We start from the raw sequence: 5616 nt of genomic DNA on the forward strand, positions 1-5616 counted from the left end.
GTAAATCCTATCCACCTCAAAAATACGCATTTATAAACAGCAATCATTGTTATTTTTATTTTACCACAATTGGCACTAAATGTATGCTATTTTTACTGTATTTAAATCAGCAAAATACAGTTAGTTTACAAATATTTGCTGTAAAATACATAAAGCATCCAGTAAAATAATATTCATGTACATATTGCCTGTAAAAGAAAAGAAAAAATAACTAATGCCGAAATCAACAGACTGTATTTTTCTTGTTATTTCAGTGTTTTACTAGATTGTTGCATAAAAAATGTGGAATACTGCATTGATCAAATGAAAATAACACTAAATATCTGTATTTTTTAAAATTAAATAAAATACAACAACATAGCATTAAATAATAATAATAATAATTGTTATTTGCTATCTAGTAGTAGTATTACAGAAAACCTAAAACAATTAACAATTAGTATTATTATGGTTATTTGAATATTATTTTTATTTAATTACATCACAGATATTTCCTGTCGTTTCCATTATTTTTAATCCATATTCACAGTGGTTTACTGTATTATTATCATTGTTAAAAATAGTGGAATAGTGTATTGTCCAAGTGAATAATAACAGCAAATATCTGTAGTTATATTTTTAAAAATAATTAGAAATGCAATATTAATAACACTAATAATACTAATTGTTAATTGTTATCTTGCAGTAGTAACAGTAATATTAAAGAAAATACAAAACACAATACAATAATTATTATTATGATTATTTTAGTATTATTTTTATTTCGATACTCTTTGCTCCAGTTTCCTGAGAGTCTGTGTTGAAATGTTGTTTTTGTTTCTGCTTCCAGAGGACGCTGGACTTCATCTCCTGGCCGGACTCCTCCAGGTACCTCCCTTACCCCTTACCTCTCCATCCTCCTGCCTCCTCCCTCTCTCACTATCCTTTTGCTCCCCTCCCTCCCCCCTCCTTTCCTATCTCCTCCTGCCCCTCTCGCTCTGCTTTTTCTCCCCTCCCTCGCTCCATCTCTCCTCCTCCTCCTCCTCCTTCTCCCCCTCCTCTTCCCCCCTCCTCTCCTGTCTCCTCCCCTTCCTCTTCTAGGTACCGGACCTCCACTCCTCCTTCCTCCCCCCCTCCTTTCAAGCGTCGTCGCTGTTCTTCCCCCCCTCCTCCCTTCCACCCTTGGTCCTTTTACACTCTCCCTGTCCCTCCCTCTCCCCCCACACTTTCCTCTCCACTTCCTACACCTGTCCCAACCCTATCCCTGTCTCCTTCTATTCCTTCTCCCCTCCTCCTCCTCCTCCTCCTCCTCCTCTTCCCCCCTCCTCTTCTATCTCCTCCCCCTCTCGCTCTTCTTCTCCCCCTCCTCACATCCTCACATTCTTCTCTCTCTTTTTCCCTGACACTGTTCTTTCTCTCCTCCCTCGCTCTGACTCTCCCCCTTATCTTCACCCATACACTCTAGACTAGACTGTATGATTCTCACCTATCTCCTCCCCCTCCTCCCTTTCGCACTCTTCTTTTTCTCCCTTCCCTCCACCTCTCTCTCCTATCTCCTCCTCTCTTCCTTATTCTGACCGGGCGCCGGAGTTGCAGGATATCGGAGGCTGCCACCACTCTTCTTCCCATCCAAGTTTTTCTGTTGAAGGACCTCCTGACAAACGTACAGGCTCAGTCTAGTCTATCATGCAGGAGGTCCCCTCTTAACAATTTTTACTAATCATTGTGTGAGTTTCTCTCCCCAGAAGCCTCCTGCCAGCCAACCTCCAGGGAAGAAGGTTCGCAAACCTTCCATTCCATTAAATTTACCCCGTTTTATTTTAAACATTTTAGCTACGTGTGATTTTCTGGATGTGATCTGGTCAGATTTTATTTGGATCTCTTGTGATTATGTCTGATCAGATCTATTCCAACTTTATTTGAATGAATTTTCTTCGATTGTATTTTGTGTGATTCTTTGAGCTCGGTTCTTGTCGGTGGGACTCTGGTCAGGGTGCCTGTCAGAGGTGTGGGCGGATCTGGGGGGGATTGTGGGAAACCTCCTGTGGTCCCCCTCCTCTTACAGTGAAGCTCCACTCTGTCAGAAGGTGGACAGGATGCAGACGGCATGTCACAGAGAAGCGACATGTGTGTGTCTGTATCCCACCCTGGACCCACAGTGGAGTCCACAGTGACAAGATCACAGTTCAGGAGAGTCACACCGGGATTAATAGGGGTGGTTAAATGTGTTATTTAAGATAGTAAATGTAGTGTGAGGGTGAAGGCCTCGCTGCCAGAGGGAAGTTTCCAGAAGAACAGGCACATAAGGATCCCTGTGAATGCTGCTGCATGAAAAGGTGGGTTTGGGATTTTGATTTTGCATTCATCCATCTAATGTTTTGAAATCTCAGCAATAACGCACCTCGACAAGATTGCTACGTTTGTCTTTTTAATTTCTTTCAGACCGATGATCCTGGGACCCAAGACCAAGACAAGGACGACCCCAAAAGACGACTTGAAGATGAGTGACCGAGCCCCAACAGAGATGAAGCCAGAGACGACGACCAGCCGGTGAGGAGAAGAAAGAACAACTTTATCGAGACTTTACTGGACGCACTGGTAATTGAAATGTGCTTGAAAAAGAATGACCCAACAGACACTGCATGGTGACACAGGGATTGAGTATGTATCATATCACAGTTATGCTACTCAATCTGAATTTTCAGAGTTCTTCACTGATTTACTCTCAGTACAGACAGAGTCATTATAACAGGCGACTTCAGTGTCCATGCAGATGCTGGGAATGACAGCTTCAGCTGCATTCAGCTTATTGTTAGACTCAGTTTTTCTCAAAATGTTAATATTCCAACCCAGGCTGCTGGAGGATTTCCCATGATGTCTTCCTCTCCTCTCCTCTTTGTGTCTTCATACAGTCAGACGCCACCTTTGTATGTCACTGACTTTGTGTTTTGTCCTCTGCAGGTTTGTCTGGATCTGGAGCTGCATGTTTCTGATCTGCTGTTATCGGCCTCAGCAACCTCCAAACTATTCATCTTCTTACCTTCCACTCTACCCCTCAACGCAACCAGAGGTTTTTTTTTTTCCTCACCCCAAATGGAGTTTTTTTTTAACTTCCTAACAACAGGAAGTTTTTTTTCCTCCACACTGGTACCATGTGCTTGATCTGATCATACTGCAAAAAGAGAGATCCTCAAATAAAAAAACAAAACAACACAATAGAACTGTATGTTTGTTTAAAAATGTAACCTAATGCACTCTTCCTTTTAGACTTATTATTGGAGAGCATGTTTTATGGCTAGCAAACTTCATTCATCTAAAAAACATGGTTTCAAACCACTGGTTTCTCACAAACACCTGGACTCCATCTTAAAACTGCACAGCATTTGAACATACTGATGGTTGTGTGATTACTTGGAGTAAATGCACGAGACAGTAAATTTGCTAAATACATAGATGCTGCATGATTAGTATTAACAGAATGTACTAATTTGCACTGAGATAAAAACAAAAAACTATACTACAAATTCTGCAGGGTTTCTATTATAGTATTTTGGATAATGTGCTGTAAGACTTTATAACATCAGCATCATTGGCTGATGTTAACATAAACCAGACTGATATATCAAACCATAAAATTTGCACAGCATTCTTGCACAGTGGCATTTTTGCACTTCTGAATTTATTTTCAAGTATTTATTAGTTTTTATTTTCATCCTTGTACATATTGTAATTATTATGTTTATTTCCTGGTGTAAATATGCTTGCTGCTGTAACAATGTGAATTTCCCCTGGCATGGGGAGCAATAAAAAATGATCTTAGCTTAGCTTATCTGTTCCGCTTGTCCTAACTTTAACATGACCCCGAGCTGAACGTTCTCCTTCAAACACTAAACTCTGCAGTCTCCATTATCCCATCAATCAACATTTCTTTCAGTCCCGTGCTCATGAAGAGATTGATTACAAAATTGAAATGCATCATGATACATTTTTTGAGACTGCAGGTGAATTCTGTCTGAGACAATAACATTTCCGGCCATTTTTCCGGCCTCAAATGGATATGAGACATTTTTTAATTTTATGCTCCTTGTAATGCACCCCTCTCAGAGGGGGAACGCTTAGATCTTTAGAAAGACTGGGAAAACTGAGATGCAAAGTTCTTTTAAATTGGTCTTTTTGAGGCTGACAAGCTCGCTGCTGATTTTTAATTTAGCTGCCGCCCGTCTTTGTTTCTAAAAGTATTTCCGGTTGATGAGTTCGGTCTGAGCCCATTAAAGTGAGACGGTAATAACTGGGTCATTCCAGGTGAAATGACCAGATATTCCTTGGGGGTGTTGCTGCACCATTTTGAAATTAGTCTTAAATTTGCATGCCATTAGACAGTCACAAAAGTACTTTCTATGCAAAATTGTAGGCCTGTAGCTCAAATAGTTTCTGAGTTGTGGGGGTCTGAAATTTTCAGAATTTGGGCTATAAAAAGCCTCGTCAGCATTTTTTGCATCTTTAAGTGGTTATTTCTCAGCCTCTAGACATACTAGAGAGCTGTGAGTTGGTAAACAAGGCCTCTGCATGTAGCTAGTGCCCCACAAACATCCCCAGGTGTTTCCCTACACTCTGCAGGCCATGGGGGCTTGCTAAAAGTGCTAAAAATTAAGAGATACCTACTCAAGAGTGGGGTTTGGGACCTTAAAAGTACTAGAAATACTGCACAGAAGTGTTCTAACACCCCTGGGTTCCATTCTTCACTGCAAAAACTGTTGCTTCGATCGTACTCAAAAAAATAAGGCAACATTTTCCAAGCACTTTTCAGTAGTTTAGTGAACTTCTCTCTTTTTTGATTTAGGAAAACTTAAAAATGTGAATTTCACCAAGTTAAAATTTTTTGAGTATAACCTTGAAGAAAAAGCAAAAAAAAACTGAGTTGAACTAACTTAAAAAACAGTCAGTTGTTAATGACATCATACTTAATAAATTAAAGTCAGATGATGTCATACACTCAATCTTATTGATTTAAAAAAAATATTTTGCATGTTTTTGAAAGTCTAAATTACTTTATAAAATTAGTTTTAAAAAAACTAAATCTGGTACATTGAAGAAAGACAAGTATTTGTGTCCAACATTTATTAATCAAAAGCATTTTCTTCAACTTCACAGTTCTTAACTGTTTAAATACAATTTCCATTTTAAAAACTAAAATAGATCAAAGTAAACTGTGACCTGATCTTCAAGTGCTGAACAGTGTTTTTAGCATATGCACAAATGTCCAAGGGTATGAGAACAATACAAATGTTTTTGATTTTAAGATTCATATTAGAACACTTGAACAATTTACAGAATACAAATTCTGACCTGCAGCTGATAAAATCTTCACAGTGAAAACATTTGTCATAAACTCCACCTACACCTGCCTCCAAGGACAATTAACAAAAGAACAATTGACTTGTTGGTGGGTGCTCTCCTTTAAGCTCCACAGCTGTCTTTGAAACCCAGGTATGACGTTGTTGAACAGGAGCTAAAACTGTTCATGGTGGACCAGCTTAGGCAAGAAGCTTGCTGTTGGTTTTGGCCGCAGAAATTCTAGTAAAACAAAGTCTTTAGAAGACCTCAAATTTCTGAGAGTTTGGGTGTATATTCCAGATT

General features: G+C 39.3%; 1 long non-coding RNA gene across 2 annotated transcripts; it reads left to right on the forward strand.

Moving 5' to 3' along the window:
• The first annotated feature begins 828 nt into the window (after positions 1-828).
• Positions 829-3644, forward strand: LOC127536719 (uncharacterized). 2 transcript variants are annotated; one of them, XR_007945838.1, is made up of 3 exons: positions 829-2315; positions 2422-2577; positions 2941-3644. It is a non-coding gene; the product is annotated as an uncharacterized LOC127536719 (long non-coding RNA). The 2 variants fall into 2 exon arrangements; XR_007945839.1 differs by having other exon boundaries at positions 2422-2529; positions 2941-3642.
• Positions 3645-5616: the final 1972 nt, after the last annotated feature.

The sequence above is a fragment of the Acanthochromis polyacanthus genome, chromosome 13, assembly GCF_021347895.1.
Source record: "Acanthochromis polyacanthus isolate Apoly-LR-REF ecotype Palm Island chromosome 13, KAUST_Apoly_ChrSc, whole genome shotgun sequence".
NCBI classification, from domain to species: domain Eukaryota; kingdom Metazoa; phylum Chordata; class Actinopteri; family Pomacentridae; genus Acanthochromis; species Acanthochromis polyacanthus.